This window comes from Malus domestica, chromosome 02, assembly GCF_042453785.1.
Source record: "Malus domestica chromosome 02, GDT2T_hap1".
NCBI lineage: Eukaryota > Viridiplantae > Streptophyta > Magnoliopsida > Rosales > Rosaceae > Malus > Malus domestica.
This window is the reverse complement of record NC_091662.1, coordinates 16463956-16487570: the sequence shown is the minus strand read 5'-3', so window position 1 is coordinate 16487570 and position 23615 is coordinate 16463956. Positions and strand designations below refer to the sequence as shown.

Below are 23615 nucleotides of genomic sequence, written 5' to 3'. Positions count from 1 at the left end.
CATGGCCTTAAATGATTTTAAAGGAGTAAAAAGATTTTTGGAGGAAATGGAAACATAAGACGTAGAAAATGCTGTTGGACAACATATAGTAACCCGGTTTCCATCTATGTAAACGCGAAGCTTTTTGACAAGACAGAGCAAAGCCCTCAAAAAGTCGGAAGAAATGATGAAACCCAAAAGCAACGCGAACCGTACCATTTTTTTTATTAGCATTCATGCCTGCACTTCTAATCTAGGTGAGGTCAAAGGGTGTGGAAAATGTTCAAGTAATCTTTCCCTACTACATACAATATAAGCTATCTTGTAATGCTTCAGGCCCTTTGTAAGCTACCATATTTAAGGGATTGAAAGAATTGTTTGAGGAATGTGAGTCCATGTGCTTAAGACTTACATAGTGTTTGGACCCAAAATTACATCACCAGTCCGTGCAATGAAGGCCGTTGAATGGGCATAGTTCCCAACCATCGAATGGAAAAGTGAAGATAATTTTATTAACATTAAAAGATAACATCATGGTTTCTATCATAATTATCTTTTAATAATGATTTATCTTGACATTTTCTTACGAAAAAATATATCTCCAAGCTGAAAACAGGCAGCACAATTCAAACTGATGTGGATGTGTGGTTGGATCAGTTTTGGATGACAAATATGCATGCATATGATAAGGGTGAAGTAAAAATGGTGATATGCTTGGGAAATAATTTTACACATGGTGGTGATAAGATGGCAACAATTATGTATGCCAGTTATCCTTTAGGTGATTAATGGGACGTGATAAGGCTTGTAAGAGTTAGCATTGCAATTAAATTGCAAGTGCTTACGACACACATGATTTACATACACGTGAAGGATTTGGCCACCAAGCAATATGGAGGATTTGAAATTAACGAGAGTTCTGTTGCACGTGGTTTACATATGCTACTTGACTAGCACCAATTTAGGTTGTTATAATTATTAGCAGGGGTTGGCTTATCAAGAGTTAAAGTGTGGCGGTGATATCACGTATTAGCACGGGAAAGAGGTGGCAGAGTTGCAATTGGAGTCCACAAAATTATTAATCGTGTACTTGTCCCTATAAATGCAGGACACCTGCAACATTTCAGCCCCCTTCAACCCAACACACAAACTTCTGCGCAAACTCTCGCTCTATGCGAAACCTCTCAACAACCTTGAGATTTTTATTTTCTTTTTCGCCGACACATCTTCAGTTTGGATAAACAACACTGTGAAGGCAACCGGCGAACACCTTCAGTTTGGATAAACAACACTGTTGTCGTAGAATTAGCCGACCGCGGAGCACCTTCAGTTTGGATAAACAGCACTGCGTCGAGGCCGACTGATTATTTATCCAAGTCTCGGCCAAGAAAGATTTTCGAATCATTATTGGCAGATGTCATCTCATTAGCCTTCTTCGTGAAGTGAGATGTTACAGATTACTGGGCTCGGCGCATTGAACACCGAATTGTTTTATGATTGGATATTCACAAGTAAGTTTTAGAGTTCGGCATTCTGACGGCCGAACCACATTCACCATCAAGACATATATCTCTTTTGAGTACTTGTGTCCGTATAGTTTGGAGCCAGTTCGGCGTGCTTATACTTTTACGAATATAACCACCGTGACTGAACCCGACGTCGACGATCCGTGAACTTCGCAAGACTAGCAGCCTTATATTCAGGCTCTAGAACCCGAAGGCTGAGACGTGTTCCTTCCTCGGCCGCGGTCACAAGATCAAGAAGTCAGCAGCACGCTCAACGCAACGCTAACAAATTTTACTCCCCGATCGAGCTTGGCCCTCGAGTTGGCACGCCCCGCACATAACCGAATGACGTAGTTAGCTTATTAATTACTCGGCATGCGTGCCACGTAGACTTGGTAGTTTTTAGGGTCAACACATAGCTGCAGGAACATCATATCCTGAGATGCGCCAACGATGACACCTCGAATATTTTCTTTGAGTTCATAAAATAAAAACTCATAAATCATTCATATCTTAGTTGGAGGATCGAAAATTTCAAAATCAATATCCATTTGTCAAAAAGAGCTTATTCTCTATGAGAGCATCTTAGGATTTCAGCAAGAATATAACGCAAAAGAAAGATTGCGTGATAGTAATGGTTTGATTATTTGGAGTGGGTTTATTGTTACATTATAGTTTTATTGTTAATTTTATCTTGTACTTTATGGTAATTATGCAATAGGATAAAAAAGTCACTTCACATTTAAAATTTAAGTTGGGTGTAGAAAGAGGTTATATGTGTTCAAATAAAATTTCCCTACAAAACATTTGGGGGCAAAATGTGAAGACTCGTCCCAAATTATTATATATATTTTCTCCCCTAGTGTGTAAAGTGACAATATTGCCCTTGTTGGCTTAGGGACATGGATGTACATATGCAGTTCTAAATTAATTTCCTTGCTATTGTAATTAGATTGTACTCGACGTCATGAGCGTGTTGACGCGAGTTAGGGCCGAATCGGAGTTGTAACAAGGAAGTTACGAACATATAGAGTGTAAACAAACCAAAATAAGAAACCAATCACCATAATTCCTATTTCCTTGGACCCAATTAGGTATTTGGGTTATTATCTCATCTGGACCAATCAAAATTAGTCCTCTCTCTCCCTCTCTTACGGTAGCCCAATTAGGGCTTAACATTTTCTTTTTTCTGCCCAATCAGGAGGACACACACACACACACGTACACACTCTCTCCTCTCTTCTCGAGCCTTCTCTTTCCTTCTTCTTTTTGCGCCGTGACACCTACATACACACACACACACATACACACACACGTAATTAGATTGTACTCGACGTCATGAGCCCGTTGACGCGAGTTAGGGCCGAATCGGAGTTGTAACAAGGAAGTTACGAACATATAGAGTGTAAACAAACCAAAATAAGAAACCAATCACCATAATTCCTATTTCCTTGGACCCAATTAGGTATTTGGGTTATTATCTCATCTGGACCAATCAAAATTAGTCCTCTCTCTCCCTCTCTTACGGCAGCCCAATTAGGGCTTAACATTTTCTTCTTCTGCCCAATCAGGAGGACACACACACACACACGTACACACTCTCTCCTCTCTTCTCGAGCCTTCTCTTTCCTTCTTCTTTTTGCGTCGTGACACCTACATACACCATTATCATCAAACTTCCATGGATCGAGTCTTTGGAAATCACCATTATTTTCCTCTCAACCTCATAAACTTAGCCATACCTTTAGCTCATCGAACGGACGACAGGAATGTGAGAAACTAGAAGCTCAAGCGAGGAGTCAAGTTTGCTCCGACGCGATCCCAGCATGGTTTCGAGAATTGAAGGCCTGGAAAGGTATTCACCCAAATTTCCTAACTCTTTGAAGTAGTTTTGGAGTGAAGTGGACGTTGGTATAGACGAGTTTGGAAGGTTGCAGAGTTGACCGGAAGTATCGTGGGAATTTCCTATCGTTTTCCGTTGGATTTTGAACTTCTATTAGGTACGAATGTGTTCTACTCTTCAAGACCTTCAAAACCATATAAATTTCATGGATTTTGGTTGGGAAATGACAAAGTTATAAGCTTTAGAAAATTTTCCAGAAATCGGCGAGTGCAACCGGTGGCGGATGGCGAAGACCGGCAGAGTGACCGGAGAAGAAGGGGAATATTTTGTTAACTTTAACGGAATATTCTAATGGCGTCAGGTATCGTCAGTTACATTTAACGAAATATTCCATCAAATTGACGGAATATTCCTAACGGCGTCAGTCACACGGACGGCATGTGCTTGCACTTGGCCGGAGCGTGAAGGCGCGTTCGGTGTCCAAATTTTTTTTCTAAAAATATATGTGTGTTCGTACTGTCGAGTAGATCACGTTGGTATATTCAAACACCTCATTTGAGCAACGTATGAGGAATTAATCATGGGCTTTGTTTATGTGTTATCAAATTAACGTTAAAATAGTTGTATAGCATATAGGTGAGACGTACCCCGAAGACGAGCGTGGACAAGTAAGGCTAGAGAGCTACGATCCTGCCACTTATTAGTGAGTGGGCATTTGTTTTCTCTATATATATATGCTTTACGATTTCCAAAAACATTTTTAAATGAATTTATGTCTTGTATGCCATGTCTATACTGCTTATTACTATATTGTTGCATTAGTATGAATTGTGAATTATACTATTTGATGTTGCAGAGGCTCAGGTAAGCTTCAGGTGAGTTAGCATATAATTGGTCTTGTTGCATTGCATATTGCTATGCATTTAGAGCTTATTATGCTGCACCCCGATGTTAGTGCTCCAGCTCGAGACCTGGGCACAACTTTCACGTGATTGTTAACCTCCTTTATCGCATGCTCACCTTGGATCCAAGTGTTGGTGCTAGCTTGTCGTACATACCACAATAGGTGGTTCCAACTCGTAGGTCACCTGCGATCTATCGCACAGCTTTCACGTGATCGTAGCACTTAAGCGTACTTAATTACATCTAGCTTGTCGTACATGTCACATTAGGTGACTTCAACTTGTGTGCAGACATATGTTGATGAGCTATAGGTCCAGTCGTACATGTCGAATTACGCTAAGTTATATTGACTTTTCACCTGGCTTACATATTTTAGTGTTGAACGTTATGACATGGCATAATTCTATTTTCACTACTCTTGAACATTGTTTTTATATATGTGCATATTACTATTTCCTGGAAATTATACGGGGTTTATGGAGAGGGGTGATTATGTTTGTTGATGCACAAAACCGGAGGTCTTAGAACAACGTAAATCCGACCGTGAATTTGTATGAAATGTAAATAACACAAGAGTTATCGTGGTTCACCCCAAGGTTTGGGCTACGTCCACACTGATTGTATTTCTCTGACTGTATGTATGGATTACAAGGGTGAGGAGGAGTTCCCCAGAGAAAAAGAGTGTTGTTGTGTTTGTGAGGGTATTGCCCTATGTTGGGTTTTCTCAGTCTCCTTTGTGAAGTGAGGGTATTGCCCTATGTTGGGTTTTCTCAGTCTCCTTTGTGAGGGGGGATGAGTCCCCTTTTATAGAATAAGGGGCTCCTTCTTTTACATAATCATATGGGCTGGGTAATGAGGCCCAATGTATCAAAGTCTGAGGCCCATTATGTGTGGTACCAACAGTGGTCCCCCAAGTCTTCAGTCAAGAGAGTCTTTTGGCTGGAGACTTTAAATCCAATCCATGTACGGTCCGAAGTGGCTAGATGTCTTGAACCAGTACTTAACCAAAGGCAATGCTCAACATAAAGCAATACTCGGCTAGAGGTATCACACGTTACGAGACTACTTGGTTGGAGGCGATGCTCGTTGCAAGGCTGCTCGGCTAGAGGCTATGCTCGCGGCGAGGCGTTTGCTCGGCTAGAGGCGATGCTTGTTGCGAGGCGGCTCGGCTAGAGGCTATGCTCGCTGCGAGGCAGCTCGGCTCGTGGTATTCCTCATTGCAAGTATCTACTTTATGTCAACATGCATTCAGTATGAGTTGATTCTCGACATGACTCGGGTATGCTTGTCGGGTTCGCATATTGGGTCTATGTGTCAGATCCGCGGATCGGGTCCACAAGTCGGGTCTTTGAGTCGAGGCCATACGTAGGGTCATCGAGTTGGGACTATCTGTAGGGTCATTGAGTTGGGTCCAGGCACATAGGTGTCCCAAAAAGCGAATGTCCGAGCAAGTGGGTGTCCGGTCAGACAAGAGATCACCACGAGCACGTGGCTCATCAGTCTATAAGTTGGTAGACCTCGTTAATCAGCAACAATGTTGATCAGTGGACCTAGTTGCTCAATAATTCCTGACAATAAATGACAGTATAATCATGAGCGTATAATGAATAAATATAGTAAATGCGTAAAAGAAATATGGTAACAACAATGATTTAATATGTATATTTCTTATAAGTGTAAAACCTTGCCATGCGTATTATAGCATAGTTTTAGGTTATAAAAGTGGATTAGTTCTTTTGGATTTGAGTTGATAATTTCAAAATAATTTAAAATGCATGGGTGTGGCAACCCACATCCACTTTCAGCATCTGTTGTAAACCCACCATCAGTTAGTGGAAAACATTCAAAAAATAAAATAAAGATATCATCATTGTTCCACCATCACACAATAACCAGTACCATTTGATAAATATTAAATAATAAAAACAATTGAATTAGGTGAAGACTTATCTCTTTTTCATGTGTGGATCTGGTGGATCTGACCGACAAGGGCTCTTTCCTTATCTTTTCTTTTTCAAAATTATCATGAGTGTGGAAAAAAGACAGATAGGTATGGAAATGATGTTGTTGGAGACTTTCTTCCCCACTGAGTCAAAAGATAAACAGCATGCAAGGTCTAGCTCTTTCAGCCATTTTCTTCCCCGAGAGCTTGCTACCCCCACTCCGGTTGCATCCGCATTATTCCATCTGCCTGGAAAACCATGGTTAGAGTGTCAGAGGGCGAAACGGGAACATAAATGGGTTGCTCCGGCTGCTCGCTACTGAAGAGCTTTGATAGCAACTTTATACCATTGTCGGGCCTGGACACGGTTTTCCAATGCTTGCCTCGTAAAAAGCATATTGTAGAAGATATAATGTTACATTGATCTCATGATCTTCACCATCTTTATCCAAATACATGATATTGGAATCCTTTAAGTCATACAGATTCCTTTGATCTTCACCATCTTAATATGCATTGATCCCACTTCTTCAGCTCCTCAAGGCACTTGGCGGCGAGGTAACAAAATCAAGGGTCGTGTAGGACGATCTGGGAGGCATTGAGAAGGTGGTAGGCACGTCGGTAATGGCGGCCAAGAAAGAGAGCCTGAGCTTGCATGTAGATATCGCCAGGGTCATTGGTAAAGGCAGCGACTTTTGTCAGCGAAGAAGATGGCGGAGGAGTATAGGTGTTTCGTCACGCAGTCCCTTTCTACCTCATGAAGCTTTTCAATCTCTTCCTCTCTCATTGTCGCCGAAATGGGGTTTTGCTCTTATTACCTCAATTCGAGTTCGGTTAGAGAGATCTAGAGTATGTGTTTTTTCTGCTTACCCATTTCTGGGTTTCTAGAGAGAAAGAGATGGGACTGGGATTTTGGTTTGGTATTTTTGTGATTTTGCAGATTCACGATGGCGGTGAAAAAATGAAAAAAGAACCGACACAACTTTTCGTATCGTTTCCCACAGACGACGCCAAATGTTGATGCACAAAACCGGAAGTCTTGGAACAACGTAAATCTGACCGTGAATCTGCATGAAATGTAAATAACACAAGAGTTATCGTGGTTCACCCCAAGGTTTGGGCTACGTCCACACTGATTGTATTTCTCTGACTGTATGTATGGATTACAAGGGTGAGGGGGAGTCCCCAGAGAAAGAGAGTGTTGTTGTGTTTGTGAGGGTATTGCCTTCTATTGGGTTTTCTCAGTCTCCTTTGTGAGGGGGGAGGAGTCCCCTTTTATAGAATAAGGGGCTCCTCCTTTTACATAATCATATGGGCTGGGTAATGAGGCCCAATGTATCAAAGTCTGATGCCCATTATGTGTGGTACCAACAATGTTCATAAAGATAAATGTGTTTTTCTAAAGCTTTGTTTTGCCCACTCACCCTTCTATTTTGCACCCCTTTAGGTTCTAGGTAGTTGCTCATCTTTAGTGGCTCATGCGGACTACACAGCGGTTCTGACGTTTCCATAAATAAAAATAGAGATCTTTTCCCTGTTTGTATAATTAGTACTTAGGTAGTTCGACTGCACTTTCGTTTTACCTATGCTCTGATATGCGTGTATCTTATATTTGATCACTCTCACACACTTACATAGTATCTCTAGTTAAATAAGTTTAGTTTTGGTTTTTAATTATTCACATTTCTTTTATTAGTATCACTTCTGTTGCACACTTGGCTACGTCACTCTCACATGACAGCCATCACGTCTCGACTCCAGTCGGGGTGTGTCACAAAAGATTTAAGATTCGTGGCTCATCAAATTACAATTCTCTACCTTAAAATGTTGTTTAGAGTTGCACACTATTTTTTTATTTTCCACGCATTCTCGTTAAATTTTTATTCATTGATCTTTTTTAGTTTATTTTATTCGACGGTTAGAAATTAGTAATAATCTAATCATCAACTATAAATAAGCTGAAGATCACCTATTTATAATAATATGAAGTTTAATTAAAAATAATATGAATATAATTTATAAACTAAAAGCTAAGATGACATTTATCACGTAACATAACTACAGAATCTTAGGAATCCAAATAGAAGAGTAATTAAATAAAGAACATTACTTAGCTATTAAAAAATAATTTGGAATTCCTACTCAAAACTTTTAGTATTTGAATCACATAGCTTTGTGCATATAATCAAAACCGTTCATATTATCAATCACACTGTAAAGAGCATCTCTGCAAAAAATGAATTAAAGCTAAGATTGTTTAGTCAATGTATTCTAACAAATACATACGTAATGCTTCTACCAATTTCGTTTATTTGTTTTTATACAATTCGATGACTAAACAACCTTAGTTTTAATTGATTTTTTGCAGAGAGAATTTTTATAGGGGGATTTATAATATGAATAGTGCTGATTATAAATACGAAGTTCTATAAATTGGTAACGAATAATTTTGAGTAGGAGTTCCTATTTATCATTTGAGTATCCAAGTATTGTTCTATGAAAAATGTGGTAGGAGTGGTATTTTTGTATTTTGAAAAAGAAAAAGCTTTAATCCCTGAAAATGGAAAGTAGTAAACTCATTTTTTTTTTTCTTATAAACCCTACACATTTGATTTCGGGTTTCTATCAAATTTTCTTTTTAATCTAATAAAGGAGCGCGTCTCTTGCTAACTGACATCGCATCATCACTTAATGATTAGCTGAACAGATTTTTTTAACAGTTCTATGAAAAATTCAAATGAAATAACAACTAAATGTATTGTATTAAAATGTTTTTTTTAATACATTGATATTTTTATATTAAAGGTAGGGAGAGTTCGGCTAAGCCACACAATAAGCAACCTAATTTGGTATCGAATTTGTCATCCACGAGATTCGAATCTAAGACCCTTCACTTCCAAGTGAAGAAGAATATCACTAAACCGTATTATTGAATGACTTGTATTAAAATGTTTTAAAAATGTTGTATGAGATTGCAATTGCACCCAAAATTGAAGAAGTGAAATATAATTTACCCTTAATTTATTCATGAGCAAGTTATGCTCTGTCAGAAATAAAAGTTGAATTGAAGAAATTATGCGTATTCTGAGTCTAAGGTCGTGCTCATTTAGTGCCTAAGAAGTCACTGTAGATTAAAGCATGTTGAGTAGTTTGATTGTTTGGTTTTTGTTGTTTTAGTAACTTTTATATGCTACTCTAGGATTTTCAAATTACAAACTTTTTTTTTAGTACATCAATATTTTTACACTAGGGGGAGATGGAGTTCGGCTAAGCCACATAAGGGGCAACCTAATTTGGTATCGAATTCACCATTCACGATATTTAAACCTAAAACCTCTCATTTCCAAGTGAAGAGAAATATCACCAGACCACATGACACACCCCAATCCGGAATGTCCATTAGGACTCCGAACCAAGCTATGTTAGCCGACACCTGGAAGGTGACGAAGCCATAAAGTATAGTGATGTGGAAAAATGTGAATAAATTTAAACCTAAAAATGCCTAAAGACAAGAGTGCATTGTGAGCGGGAATGAACCCATTTCACACGCGACGTCAGAGCATAAGTAAAGTGCAGTAGTGTGGGTAAGAATCATACCCTCAGAGGTAGCCACCTCCAAGAATCTTCGTCGATACAAATTTCTAGCAGCTAAAACCTGGAGGGGTGAAAAACAAAAAAATGTAAGTGGGCAAAAACAAAACTTTTTGAAATCATTTCTCTTTCCAAAATAAATATCCCATCACCGTAAAACCCATATACTTTTCCAGAAAATTATAATACATACATATATAGAAATCGGGCTTGAGAACAATGAAAACCAAAGTATGTGCCATCTCAAGTATCTCAACAAACAATATGTAAGCCAGGTGTTTTGAATCAATATAAAATGATATGTCAGCCGGAGTCACCTAACGTTACATGTACGACTGAACCTATAGCTCATAAACCAATTCCTGCACACAAGTCGGAACCACCTATTGTGGTCTGTACGACAGGGTTAGGTGTAAATAAGTACGCTCAAGTGCTACAATCACGTGAAGATTGTGCAATAAATCGCGGGTCGCCTATGAATCAGAACCACCTATTGTGGTCTATACGACAGGGCTGTGCACCAAACTTGGATCCAAGGTGAGCATGCGGTGTGGAAGGTGAACATCACGTGAATGATTGTGCCCTGGCCACGAGCAGGAACACTAACACTGGGGTGCAGGATAATGAGCTCTAATGCATCTACGTATAATCATACATAATGCAACCACCATTATCATAATGTACTCACCTGAAGCTTACCTGGGCCTCTGCAAAATAATTCAATAATATGCAAAACTATTCTAATGCAAATACTAAAATATAATGCATCCTTGATGTTGATGCACAAAACCGAAGGGGTATTAGAACAACGTAAATCTAACCGTGAATCTGCAAGAAAGTAAAGAACACAAGATGTATCGTGGTTCACTCCAATGTTTGGGCTACGTCCACACTGATATTGTATTTCTCTGTTTGTGAGAGGATTGTGCAGGAGAAAGAGCTTCTGTATGTGAGGATCAGAGCTTCTTTGAGGGTAAGAGAGCTTTGCTCTGAATCTCAGAGCCTCTCGATTGTGAGGGTGATGAGGCCCTTTTATAGACTAAGGGCTCATCCTTTTTTTACATATTTGCCCCTTCATTTATTACATAATTACATTTGAGTCCCTCAAGTATTTATACGAGATCTAAATACGGAGGCCCTAAGTATGGTACAAACAGTAGTCCCCCAAGTCTTTAGTCAAGAGAGTCTTTTGGCTGGAGACTTGAAATTCAGTCCATGTGCGGGCCGAAGTAACTAGATGTCATCTTAAACTGATACTCGATATAAGGCGGTGCCCAATCTGAAATGATGCTTAACTAGAAGTAACACACGTTGCGAGGCTGCTCTGCTTGTGGCTTATGTTGCCTTGGGTTGCTCGGCTTGTGGCGTTGAAGGTGAGGGAGTCCCTTTTATAGAATAAGGGTTCGCTCCTCAATACATAAATGATAGGCTAGAGTTGATGCTCACGGCGAGGCGATTGCTCAGTAGGCGGCGATACTCTCTAATGATGGTGAGGGAGTCCCTTTTCTAGAATAAGGGCTCGCTCCTCAATACATAAGTAATGAGTTAAGAGTGATGCTCGCAGAGAGGCGGTTGCTCAGTTGGCAGTGATACTCTTTAGTAAAGGTTGAGGGAGTCCCTTTTATAAAATAAGGGCTCGCTCCTCAGTTCATGAATAATGGGTGCTCTCTAATGAAAGTGAGGGAGTCCCTTTTATATAATAAGGGCTCGCTCCTCAATACATAAATAATGGGTTAAGTCCCCCAAATATTTTTCATGAGGCCCAGTTACGGAAGCCCAATATATTGGTACATAGTGCAGTGGCCCAAGTCTTCAGTCAATAGAGGCTGTTGGCTGGAGACTTCAATTTCAATCCATGTATGGGCCGAAGTGGCGGTTGTTCGGAGACGGTCTTTGTATACCATGCACTGAAGCTTTGTAGGTGTAGCTTTGAAAGTGAAGCTTTAAAGTTGGAGCTTTTGTAAATGAAGCTTTCGAAGCTGGAGCTTTCGAAGATGGAGCTTTGTAAATGAAGCTTTCGAAGTTGATTGACATGAGTGATGCTCGTGAATGTTTATATGAGTGATGCTCATGAATGTTGACATGAGTGATGCTCATGAATGTTGACATGAATGATGGTCATGAATGTTTATGTATGATTGACATGAGTGATGCTCATGAATGTTTATGTATGATTGACATGAGTGATGCTCATGAATGTTTATGTATGATTGACATGAGTGATGCTCATGTATAATTTTGGAGTACTGACGTACTTTTGATCACCTAGTGGGTGATAATAGCGGCAGGCTACCGAATAATTTTGGAGTACTGGGCGTACTTTTGATCACTTGGTTGGTGATAAGAGCGGCAGGCTGCCGAATACTTTTGGTAGTACTAGACGTACTTTTGATCACCTGGTTGGTGATAAGAGTGGCAGGCTGCCGAATAATTTTGGTAGTACTAGACGTACTTTTGATCACCTGGTTGGTGATAATATAGGGCCTGACTCTTTTGGGCATATGGGCATTTGCCCTCCACATAACATTCCAGCCTATTATTTTGAGCTTTTTTTTTATTACCCTCTGATGGGGTTTATACAGATGTCTCCGAAAGATAAGAAAAATAAATCACATCATTCAAAAATAAATCTGACCTTCTGCTCAATGGGTCATGCCCATAATGTCTTCACTACCGCAATTATGTATGCTTTTTTTATCTTCTTTTTCTTTCTGCTTTTGCTTTTGTTTTTCTGCTTTGCTTTTACTTTTTATCTGCACTCTTTTTGTCTCTTCACCTGGCACACAAAAGAAATCATAATAATAGAAAGCTTATCTTTTGCTTTTCTTGATCTCTTTCCACTGCGCCTCTCTCTCTGTCTTTGTCTATGTCTCTGCGCTTTGGATGGCACAAAAGCAATGTTGAGGGATCGCTTTGATGACTGTACTACTTCCTCAAATATGTTTGTTGTACCAGCCCCCACGACCCCTACCGTAACATTTGGAGTTCCAGCAGCCTTCCAGGCCTCTAAGAAGACTGAACCCGCTTCAGGGGATGTTATGACAATCCAATCAAATGTAGTATCACTTAATACTGTAGAAAACTTATCCAGATCTGGCTCCCGTGTATGCTCAATGAGCGGAAGCTCCAAACAGCTGATTTCCTGCTTGGCCTTTACGAAATGTAGAACCCAGAAATCCAACGCAGCACAAACAGCATGGAGGTGATGAGCTTGTTGTTCTTGCTGCGCTCTCAGGTGACGATGACCTTCGGCTGCGCATGTGAAATAGAGAGAGTAGAGATCGAGCCGCCATGGCGACTCCAAGAGAGAAACCACTTTAGCTTGAAATTGAGATCAGACTGTTGCAGTTGATGTATCTGTGATTCTCGGGAAGTTTAAGAAGGCCACGAATAATTCGTTCATTTTTCTCGTCTTCCCTTCGACTTGTAATTCTCACACTCACTCAACTCGCTGCAGCTGAAGGAGAAGAAGTTGTTCTACTTCTGCAAGACTCAATCTAAACGACGTCGTCGTCGAGATCCACCCGTTACCGTGCTTGGTGTGTATCAATAGAAGGTAACAGATCTTTGGAGGGCGCGTGGCTATGGCTGTTGTACAACTCAGAGCTTAGCATAAAATGCGTCTTTTTCCGGTTCAATAACGAGTTCAGGTCTGGACTTTCTTCACGAACAAAACATCGTCGTCTTGCTGCTGCTGCTTCTAGAGGAGTAGAGCGGGACATGAAGTCTCGTTGATTCTAAGTTGATAGATTTAATCCCAATCGGACGGTTGAATGTTGTTCTCCAGGGAAGAGGTGTGCACAGAGAAGAACTCGCCATCGCAACGAAGCAAGACTTGGTTCTGAAAATGGCGGTTGTGCAGGACGAAACTTGCGACAAGCAGTTAATCACAGTTACCAAAGGACGATGGATTGTACAGGTTTCTGAAAACAGAGAGGCCACAGGGCTGGAGGCAGAGTAGAGAAAGAATGATATGGGTTTTTCTGGGAAAGTTTTGGGTTGTTGGGTTTTTGCAGATTTTGCAGATTCACGGTGGAGGTGAAAAAATGAAAGATAACCGACATAGTTTTTCGTGTCGATTCCCACAGACGGCGCCAAATGTTGAAGCACAAAATCGAAGGGGTCTTGGAACAACGTAAATCCGACCGTGAATCTGCAAGAAAGTAAAGAACACAAGATGTATCGTGGTTCACCCCAATGCTTGGGCTACGTCTACACTGATATTGTATTTCTCTGTTTGTGAGAGGATTGTGAGGGAGAGATAGCTTCTGTATGTGAGGATCCGAGATTTTTTTAGGGTGAGAGTGCTTTAATCTGAATCTCAAAGCCTCTCGATTGTGAGGGTGAGGAGGCCCTTTTATAGACTAAGGGCTCCTCCCCTTTTTACATATTTGCCCCTTCATTTATTACATAATTACATTTGAGTTCCCTAAGTATTTATACGAGATCTAAAGTTCCTATGATCGTCAAATATTACGTACTATAACATATTAAGTTTGGTGACAATCCAACAGTCGGATCGTTGATTCATATTTTTGCCAAGTAACATATCGTAATGAATTTAGGTTCAAACGATCAACCTACATCATATGAATATCAAAACTGAATTCAATACATCTAATTTAGCCTAAAAATAGCTTTGACGGTCCTCTGGCCACGTATCGCCGCACGCGCCGCCGTGGGTAGGGTCAGCCGGCCCGACTCGCTGGAAAAATCAACTATTTCTAACAATTCTCAAACTTCACATAAATGAAGATCTCAATGAGTGAAGCAACTTTCATACATGGGACTAAGTCCAATTTGGCTGGGAAAAGCCTCGATTTCACGAAAACCCTTCGGCACCTTAGATATGGGTGGTTCTTAATTCGACTCCAAACGAGCTCCGACGCCTCAAACATTGTTTGGGCTTTGTTCCTGGGGTTGAGGAAAGTCTATTTGTGGTGGTGGTTGACGGGGTTGGCTTCAGAAAAGGGCGGATCGCCACCATAGAACCCGTTGCACTAACCGGTGTTATTCTTCATGAAATTGGGTCCAATTTCTTCCATTTTGGGGTGAAATTGGTAGAGGGAGGGTCTATAAAGGGTGTGGTAGTGATGGATTGCTGCGATTTGCCAGAAAAATCCATGAAAATCGTCGAAAACCTTCGAAATATACCTGATCGGGTCGCGGGTTGATACGGGTCAAAGGGATCTGGCGCATCCCTTCTCTCTCATTTCCCCTCATTTCTCTCATATCCCATTGGTTCTCTCCTTTCCTCCCTCTCCTAATTGGTCCAGTTCCTCCCTTTTTCCTCCTTTCTTTTTCATCTCAGCCACACACGTGGCATAACAATTCTTTGCTCCAAAAATCTTGAGCATTCTAGATAATTAATTAAATCACTATTTTACCCCTAACTTCGTTCGTTAATAACTCCTTCATTATAACTCCAAATTGCGTTCCATTTACACCCACGTGTCCGTAGCAAAGAGTACTGCGAGAATACGCCAAGAAAACGAACCTTGCATGACACGACACAGCAGTCAACAAAAGTCAACACTTTGCCTCGAAGGGCATTTTTGTAAATTCACTTATTGAAATAATACAAACCATAAGTTTTTAGGGACGGGTCGTTACACCACATACTCTCCACATACTCTCCAAGTGAATAAAAACATACATAATTGATACATCTCTTTTTAATATAAAGTTCAAATCTCTATTCCCGTACATTTAAAATAAATATAAAAAAACACATATATTTACTTATTTTTCATATCAAACTTAAAACATACATTTTGAAAAGAAATAGACCAAGGCAAATATATATATATATATATATATATATATATATATATACACGCGCATGCGGGATGCCTTTTTTTAAAGGAAAACTAATGAAAATGATTTGAAAACTTTGAGTTTTAACGAAAATGACAAAATAAAGGGTAAAGTGAATAGTACCATGATGACTTTTTAGTGTAAAAATATGGTTTTTTGTTAAAGTGAACAGTATCGGAAGCTTTTTTGTTAAAGTTTCATTTTTTTAATCGTGGGCGCTACGCGCTCCTAAAGATGTGTTGTGTTATTTATTTACCATTATTATCCATTTGGTACAGACATTAATAGTGACACTATAGTTTTAGGTTACATACAAACTCACTAAATTTGGTTGGTCACTCCACGTTTAATGAAATTTGCATTTTTATTGAGAAAAACACGTTTTCTTCTTCTTTTAACCTATCCAATATGAAATAAAATTGTCTCACTCTCTCTAGTGTTTTCTAACAACCCACACAAACAATTAGCATGGAGATCACAATTAGCTACCAAGCTAAACAGCCAAATTCTAGTAGATAGACTATTATTATCAAGACGTACATAGTTCCACCATGATCATGGAAAAGACTTAGACTCGTTCATATGTTGTTTTGAGTATAAAATTAACAAATAACTAAGATGAAATGACCTACTATCCAATCTCTATTCTTTTCTTGATCCTCCCAAATTTGTATGCCAAACCACCAAAAAGTACCTTTCAATGGGTCAATAATCTATGCTATGGATGATCGTGTTTGTTAATCATATGAACTCAATCCCCTTCTTGGCTTCTGAACGTGGATGTTGAATTCATGCACTTTTTTTATTTTATATGCAAACAAAATTTAACATTTTCTTGATCCTTCTAAATTTGTATTTTCATGGGATAATTGGGGAAGCCAAAATAACTTGTCTTTAAACTAAGATATTTTAAGCCTACCAACTTGAAAAGAGAAAAGCACATGAACATAGTGAAGCTAAACATGATGTTTCTAATCAATCACTTGCATAACAAATGCCACTAAAAAGTAGAACTTTATGTCTAAATGATAGCAAACAAAACAACCCTTTAAATTGCCATCAAATTAAATTTAAGAAAAAAGAATAAAACTTCAGTATTTGCTTTTCGAAAAACTTTCCTACTATTATTGAGTAGCCTTTTCTGGAAGAGTACATTTCCCCAACACTCATTAGAAAAAAACATTCCACAAGTCATCAGTAGGTCCAAATTTGAAATTTAAATGACAAAACCCTTCTACTGCTGATATATATGGATAAGTAGGATCGAACACACATATTTATTCCTTCATTATTCAGTACAATTGCCAATTGCGTAGGGCAATTTGATTAAATTTTAATTACATTTTGGTATGTATAGAAACTTACAATGCCTAGGTTCTCGACATACATCTTTGATCTTCATCCCAACCCTCTCCGTCTTGGAGTCTCAGTAATTTGCATAGCCTGGTCGCCTTAGACCTCATTCTACGACCGCGTCAAAGAAGAAGTCGTCGTATCCCATCAAGATGGGCTAGGAGTAAACAGATTTTTGGTTAGAGAGAAATTAAACTTTTTGCCATCTGCATATTAAAACCCTATATGATATGCAGTGTAAATTAACACAATAATATGAACCCTTGATTATGATAACCTTTGTTTTTTGATTCGTGTTAGTAAATACAAACTAAAATTTACTTAGAGATACTGAATACAAACTCATACAAACTCGAACTTATACTGAATCCGTCTGCATAACAAATGGTAAAAAAAAAAAAAAAATAGAGAAAACAAATCCTAAAAACTGAATAGGTAAAGTTGAGATTTACCAAAAATCAGTCAAAGTTTTGAACTCTGCTTCTTGTCCAATGGTTGCAATTAGCATGCATAGAATCGTCTGGAGTCTATAACAAAAAAAGAGGAGAGAGAATGAAAAAAACTAAAAAAAAAAAACACGAAGCTTTCACCAAAAAATAGAATTTGAGATATGAGATTTTACTCAAGATGAATATGAATGATTGTCAAAAGCCTTTTGCGTCAAGAATCTCCCCAAATTAATCTAAATAGTATAGCACGGTCTCGCGCTTCCAAAGGGCCTGAAACTGGAACTCTGATACTAATTGGAGTGAAATTCATGTGAGTGTCATGTGAGTACGTGGGAGACGAAAATAGCAGTTTAAAACTAAACGGTGTTATCGCTTCTCCATGTAACTGCAAAGAATGTGCTGTTAATGCTGAAAACGTGAAGGAGATTATGTCGTTCTTTTCCTTTTGAAATTCCAATGGAGAAAGGCGCTTTGGTAGAAAGAAAGGATGTTGTTCATTATTTATGTGATGGGTAATCCAAGGGTTGTGGGTTTGCTGTCCCGAAAACAGTGTTTCCTTCGTATTTTTTTTTGACACGTGTTATACCAATTAACACCAATTTAACTATGCTAATTTTTTTAACTTATAACAAATTTAAAAAAATGGTTAATCTCAGTTTACTACTTTAAAGTTTCGTGGTTTTCAACATTTAGTACATGAAGTTTTTTTCATCCCAGAGTCATACCTCAAGTCTTAATTTTGGGACAGTTTAATACATTCGTTAAGTTTTCCGTTAGAACTTCTGTTAACTGATGATGTGGCGCCCATGTAGACAATAATTGAGCACCATGTGTCAATATGGGCCCACTTTAATATTAAAAAATACAAAAAGAAAACAAACAAACAAACAAAAAAAAAAACCCCACCCGTCTTCTCCCCAAACCCCCTGCAACCCGCACCCAACCCTCTCCCTTCCATCTTTTACGCCTCCGACCCCCGCAACAAGAAGTAGAAGACCAAAACGTTGTGAAGCCCCCTCTCCCCCCTGCCCACCTTCCTTCACCACCCTCTCTCTCTGGGCAACCTGCAATCTGAAGTGCAGGAACCAATTCAGATCCAAGCTCACTCATGCGACATGCATCTATGCCTCCCCAGCTTTGATCTTTGATTCCTTCGCAACCCCGATTCTTCTCGTCCCTTCGCCAACGGAAATTAGGTTTTTCTTTTCTTTTCTAGAGCAGTTGAGAGAGAGAAATGGGTAGAAATTAGGGTTTTTACAAATTATAATTTGAGTGTGTTAGGGGAGATGGCAGATTGCATGTTGCAGAGAAGGATTTTAGAGAGAAAGAAGGGAATGGGGAAGAAATTGTGGTAGAAGGAGAAATATCCACATGGGTTAGGCTTGTAAGGATTTTAGAGAGAGAGAGAGAGAGGGGGATGGGGAAGAAATTACAGAAGGAAGAAGGAAGGTGGGGGAAGGTTGAGGGAGCCTGGTAGTGAAGGAAGGCTAGGGAAAGGGTGCGGGTTGCAGAGGGAAGAAGGAAGGGAGGGGGTTGGGAGAGAAGAGGAGAGAGAGAAAGAGAGAGGAAACTTCAAAGCTCACATAGACTAGAGAGAGAAAGAGAGGAAGTGGTGAGAGTATCAGCCATGGCTTCCCCCAAAGAGAGAGATAACTGCGTCTACACCGCGAAGCTCATCGAGCAAGCCGAGCGTTGTGATGGTAGCATCTTATCCCCTCACTCTCTCATTTATTTTATTTTTTAACGATTTTTTTGCTTCAAATTTCATGAAATCAAAGCCTTATACTTTGTTTGGCTACTCATAAAATCAAAGAAACCAGAAAGAAAAGAACTTTCAATTATCTTTCCCTTTTTTTTTTTGCAATTTTATTTAATTTTGAGAATCTGAACTGGAACACGGTTAGGAAGAACTTCTCGATGACTCGATTTTGTTTTAGTAAAAAGAATGAGATATGAGTGTTGATTTCTTAGTATCCATGGAATTAGGGTTTGACTTGCATTTACTGTACCTTTTGCACCTTTTATTTGCAGAAATGGTGGAGGCGATGTCGAAAGTAGTGATTTTAGAGGGAGGGAGAGAGAGAGAGAGAGAGAGAGAGAGAGAGAGAGAGAGAGAGAGAGAGAGAGGGGGGGATGGGGAAGAAATTACAGAGGGAAGATGGAAGGTGGGGGAAGGTTGGGGGAGACTGGTGGTGAAGGAAGGCTGGGGAAGAGGGTGCTGGTTTCAGAGGGAAGAAGGAATGGAAGGGGTTTAGGGAGAAGACGGGTGGGGTTTTTTTTTTATAATTTTTTAATATTAAAATGGGCCCATATTGACACGGCGCTCAATTATTGTTCACGTAAGCACCATGTCATCAGTTAACAGAAGTTTTAATGGAAAACTTAACGGATGTATGAAACTATCCCAAAATTAATACTTAGGTATGACTCTGGGATGAAAAAAACTTCATGTATCAAATGTTGAAAACCACGAAATTTCAGGGTAGTAAAATGAGAATAACCCTTTAAAAAAAATATAATCATAAGTGAAAAATTCCTAGGGAATATAGTCCTCAGTCCCTGCAAAACACAAAGTAATTGATCCCAAATCATCTTAACTAAAAACCCCAGGGCGTCTGCAGAGGATAGATTTATACCTCCAATCGAGCAATGGTAAAAGTGGTGTGAGAAGTGTTCTCATGAGTCAGAAGATTCAAGCGTCAACCGTAAAAAAAAATATCTCCTTCATGTCGATAAGATGCATCGCGCCGACGATGTCGAATCAAGCAGTGGCGGTTTCCCACAGCCGCTACGACGCCGACAACATTTGTATTTCCTGACAGATTTAGAAGATTTCAGAGCATTTGGTGTTTGAAAATTTCAGAGAGATTTGTACCAAAAAAAAAACAGAGATATGTAACAACGCTCTCGACTCTTCGGCCAATTTGATTAAAAACAAAACAATACGAATCTTAAGCCAAGTGAGTGAGGGGCTTTGGCTCAGGGCTGGCGATGGGTAAGGGAGGGGATGGGGGAAACTGAAGAGTTGTTTCGGTTAGGTTTTCTTACTTTTATTATTTTCTTTTATTTATTTATTAAAAGTTGAAAAGTTAACCAAATAAAATTGAAGTTAAGTATGATGACACGTGTTAAAAAAAAAAAGAATGAGACATGAAAGAGACATCATTTTCGGGACAGCAGACCTGCAGCCGTAACGGTCTCGATTTTTTTTTTTTTTTTTTTGAAATGAGGGTATTTTGTGGCATTTTGAATGTTTCACCCTTTTATACTTCTCACTTTATATATAATATCATCTCCGCACGCGCTCACATGCATGCGAGAGGTATTTTTTTCAATCATGGGCGCTACGCATCCCTAAATATGGTTGTTTACTATTCTTATCCATTTGGTTTGGACATTAACAGTGTTGCTATTGTTTTAAGCTATCAACAAACAAACTAAACATGGGAATTAGTAGTTCTTCAAGTTGAATGAAATGTGCATTCTGTTGAGAAAAAACACTTTATCTTCTTCTTTTAATCAATCCTAGATCGAATAAAATTGGGTCAACTCTCTGGGGTAATTTTTACCAAACCACACAAAACAATAAGCATGGAGATCACAATTGCATGAAAATATGTATTGGTATTTACAGACTTCATCATAGTATTTGGTAGAGAAAAATAAAATTATTTTTCTGTTTACAACACAAAACTGACACCATAAATATTAACAATATCCAAAAGCAGTCCCTTTCATTATGCAACCTTACTCTCGGAAAACAGAAAACCCAAATATGTCGGCTTGCTCCTTATTAGTAGATATTGCACTAATAATTTAGGAGGCTCTCCTCTCCATATTTTCTCTTTAACTTTCCTTTTTGTACAGCTAGTAGGATTACAACTCGAAGAATTGCTTTGAAGAGATGTATACAAACTAAAGCAAACTAAAAAGTAAGGTATTGAAAAAATATATACAAACAAAAGCAAACTGAAAGAGATTTTGAATACACAATCATCACTAAAACTCAAACTTAAACTCAACATAAACTAAATAGTAGACATTGAAAAAATATATGCTCTTCAATCAAGAACTTCATCAAATGAACATCAATAAAATCTAATATAATCCGTCAAAAACCAAAACAGAGAATTTGAAGGCCTTGTAATGTCGAGGTTGTGCACACTTATTTATATTAAATGGTTGATGCACCTGTTGCTCAACCAAATCTTTTGCTTGGCTAAAGAAATAAAAATACTACAAATATATTCATCCAATTTATGAGAAATCAAGCAAAAGCAAGTGTAAATGATAACTAATCATGAATATGAATAAGAAACACAAGCGTGCCAAATATAAAATATGTCGTAGCGTGTCAAGATACTCATAGCATATATTTTTATGGCATTACCATTTTGCAATTCATTAAACAATATATGGTTTGAAAAATATTTGCTATGATTCACATATTATAACATCAATTCATAATTCAACCACTAATTCAATGTCTATAGTGTATGAGAATGTGATGCCTTGGTTGATCACGATGATAATAAATCAGATTAAAAGACGGCCCAAAAAGCAATCAAATTTAGAAAGAATAAAAAAAGCTTCAATAGTGCCATAAGAAAACACACACTATATAAATGGTAAATCAAAATAAAAGCGAAAAACCAAGAAAACAACTACCGAAATTATTGGGTTTGGAAAAATAAATACCAAAACACAGTTACTAAAAAGAGAGTATAATAGCATGGTAATTGCAAAATACATTTCCAACTCCATTGTTGGAAAAGAAAGAAAGAAAAAAAAAAAAAAAAGAAGCAAAAATGGGAAAATACCAGGCTTCTACTCGGCATCCATAACTCCATTGTTGATTCTCGCTTCAACGTTTTTAATGGAAAAAAACCCAAAAGAAACCTTACACAAAATAAAAGTATCCAAGTAAAATTAAGGCATGGACAAAAAATGAAATGACGGTAGTTTATTCTAACTTAATTAATGACATACTGAATAAGCTCAGAGTGTGTTTCACGTACCTAAAAGAAAAATATAAATCAAGATCAAATCACAAACCCATATGAAAAATGAAAAATATAAAATAAGAACAATAATAAATTTACGAAATGGGAACCAACTATTATTGGCAGTCAAAAAGTGTAATTGTACACTCCAAATTTTCCATATCAGAAAGAAAATTACTCTCGTAAGAAGCGCTAATAGATTTTTGGAGTTCCGACTACAATTTCCAATGAAATTAGTTGATGTCTTGCTTGAGAGTCAGTTTGGAATATGAAAATATGAGATTGGGAAAATTTCAAAATTGCTTCTTGATAAATTTACTCTTTACTGTGTCTAAAGCGACTTCGTTCTGCAAGCATCACCAATAGTTTTAAGGATACTTACTATATGCATAAATAAAATAAAAGCTTTGAAAAAGTCAGCTACACCTACTCAGTTGCGGGCTGTTGCCTATGTGACTTTGGTTCCATTAAAAATGGCCATATGCTGCTCGGCCTATCCCTCCTCCGTCAGACAATGCAGTACCTCTATCTCTCCTTCTTGCAATGCACTTCGTATGGGAAAAAGCAGGAAAAGATTGGAAAAAACGGGGGAAATGGATGAATAAAAACAATCCTAGAATCTGAAATTAAAACACAAGATAAAAAGGAGATAGAAATCAAAAGCCAAAGAAACGAAAAGGAAACAGTACAAAATTCAGTCGAAACGGAATTCAAATTACAAAATTGATTGCTTCGCTTTTTCAAATTTATATCAATTTTCGGATTCGAATTCAAGAGTGATGAAGTTGGAGAGGGACCTCAGGGAAGAAATTGGAGACTTGGAAGCCCTGGGCGATGAGAGCGAGCAATCACTTGAGAGCCTTGCACTTGTCGGAGTCGAAAGGAGAGGAGCGACGCTGACGTAGTGGGGATCCTCGTAGAGATGGGCTTCAGTGTCGATCTGGAACACCATTGTCGAGGCCTTCCATAGTCTCCTCCGTTGCTCCGAACTTATTGAACATCTTCCGCCACGGGTTTCTCTTTCTCCTAAAATGGACGACTTAATTCAGCACGTCTCTTCTCTATCTGTTTTTTTTTTCTTTCTCTTTTTTCAATGAACAACTATAAATTAAACTAAGCATATAAAAAAAATATTGGAATTCGATCGAAATCAGCAAAAGATCAAAATTACACAAAAGAAATGAACTGTCTTGGCATGAAAATTCACGTACCCGTTGTGGCATAACTGGC

At 38.6% G+C, this 23615-nt stretch overlaps 1 long non-coding RNA gene across 1 annotated transcript; it reads right to left on the bottom strand.

The window, feature by feature from the left end:
- Positions 1-16861: 16861 nt before the first annotated feature.
- LOC139190428 (uncharacterized) lies at positions 16862-17813 on the bottom strand. Its single transcript, XR_011574669.1, has 3 exons — positions 17556-17813; positions 17386-17460; positions 16862-17090 (listed from the first exon to the last, which is right to left on the bottom strand). It is a non-coding gene; the product is annotated as an uncharacterized lncRNA (long non-coding RNA).
- Positions 17814-23615: the final 5802 nt, after the last annotated feature.